This window comes from Lolium perenne, unplaced genomic scaffold (assembly GCF_019359855.2).
Source record: "Lolium perenne isolate Kyuss_39 unplaced genomic scaffold, Kyuss_2.0 unplaced13, whole genome shotgun sequence".
In the NCBI taxonomy this organism is placed as follows: domain Eukaryota; kingdom Viridiplantae; phylum Streptophyta; class Magnoliopsida; order Poales; family Poaceae; genus Lolium; species Lolium perenne.
The window spans coordinates 675,528-677,500 of record NW_027248971.1 but is presented as its reverse complement, the minus strand read 5'-3'; the positions used below and the strand labels follow the sequence as shown (position 1 = coordinate 677,500).

Here is a 1,973-nt window from a genome sequence, read left to right as displayed (position 1 = left end):
TATGAAAAGGTCTAGACATAGCTTTGTTTAGTTTGGGTTAAGTGGTATCTAAAATCCTAGCCTGTTGTTGGAACCTAACATACTGGTATGAAGAAAGCGTATATCAACTGTGATTGAATTCAACATTGTTTCAGTTCATTAGATAGATACTTCGCCACAGTTTGATCATGTATCAAGTGGTTAAGAACAAGTCATGTGGCATGTCGTCAAAGCTCAAGAAGTACTATTAATATTTGGATAGGAATTGGATCGGATGGCAAATCAGCACGGTGGCCAAAATCTGCTTGCTACCGTGGCCGGGATGGACAATCCAACCTGCTTTTGCCCGACTCCCTTCAGCATCTGGCCGGCCAGACAACCATCACCTTCTCATGTAACCTGTTACCTCTCCAAACTTGTAGCACTGCAGAACATGAATTGTACTTCACTAGGCTCCCACGAGGTACATAAGAAAGTTCAATAATTTTGTACGTTGTACATGTGTTCTTGTTTTCTGCAAGAGTTATAATTAAAGGAATGCATTTAAGCTCTGAACATTTCTATTGAGATTAATTTGAGAGCTTGAAACCTAGGACACTAGCATGTAGTGGAAATACATGTACTGAAGATAAGCAACTTTGTCAGCCTGTTAGCTCACCACTTATTCAGTTGTATAAGCAATGTCCTCATCAGTTCATCAGCGGTTATTAGCCTCCACAATGTCATTCAGCATAGAGAAATAAAAATTATCATTTATTTCTTAATTTTGCATTCACCAAGAAAACATTGTCAACTCTGAAGCTACCTGCTGCAACTATGGTCAGCTCCTAATCAACATATTGTGGTCTCTGCCCATCACAATTCACATTCTACCACCTCTATGATGCGGTAGCCACCTACACTGATCTTTGTCGTAGGATGCTAACGCGATGACTACATACATGGATCTCGGTTTGAGAGAGCCCCAAGTCCATGGGATATGGTAATCTTTGTCGTAGGATGCCAACGCGTATGTAGATTGTTTGCGGTGGCGTAGTAGGATTCTTTCACTGAAATGTAGGGCCATGGACATCATGGCGGTTGTTAAGGACTCTGATGTCGTCGGTAATTTCGGTTTGAGAGGGGGGATTTGGGAGAGGAATGGTAGGGGGTTTCAGTGTTGTTTGGGTGGTTTTCACAAAGTCGCCCGATGAGACGCACACCGGTGACTTGAGTTGAATCGGATGGCTGTTGACGAAGGGATGCATGGCAGGGATGCACGGAGGCAGGTGGATTCATAGTTGTTATACAAACTCTAAAGTAGTACGAATTTCACGGGATCGTGCGCCAAGGCGCACATCTAAATCTAGTTCTTATTAATTGTAGTGGGAGCAAATTCAACAAAGTAGCTATCATTATTATTCTCATCAAGTGTAGGAGGCATAGTATAATCATAATAAAATTTATCCTCCATAGTAGGCGGCACCAAAACACCACTATCATTATAATCATCATAAATGGGAGGCAAAGTATCATCAAAGAAAATTTTCTCCTCAATGCTTGGGGGACTAAAAATATCATGCTCATCAAAACCAGCTTCCCCAAGCTTAGAATTTTCCATATCATTAGCAACATTGGTGTCCAAAGCGTTCATACTAATATCATTGCTACTAGCATGCAAATAAGATTCCATAGGTTTTTTAATTTTTGCAGCAAACAATCCATGTCTTAACTCAGGAAATAGATTAAAAAGCTCATAGTTGCTTTCCATTATGCCTAACTAGTGAAATAAAAACAAGAAACAAAAAGATGCAATTGCAGGATCTAAAGGAATAGCTTCGAGCACTTACAAAGGCGCCAGAAAATAGCTTAGTTGCCTGGGACCGAAGTGTGAGTGCCTTTTACCTTTCCTCCCGTCAACGTCGCCAGAAAATAGCTTGCTGTCTACTGTTGGCTTCTTTTCCTATAGACAGTGTTGGGCCTCCAAGAGCAGAGGTTTGTAGAACAGCAGCAAG

At 41.2% G+C, this 1,973-nt stretch overlaps 1 long non-coding RNA gene across 1 annotated transcript in view; it reads left to right on the top strand.

Moving 5' to 3' along the window:
- Positions 1-526, top strand: part of LOC127322779 (uncharacterized) — a 677-nt gene extending 151 nt beyond the window's left edge. Inside the window, exon 2 of the long non-coding RNA XR_011750037.1 lies at positions 242-526. This is a non-coding gene — a long non-coding RNA (uncharacterized lncRNA). The remainder of the gene's footprint in view (positions 1-241) is intronic.
- The last annotated feature ends 1,447 nt before the right edge of the window (positions 527-1,973 follow it).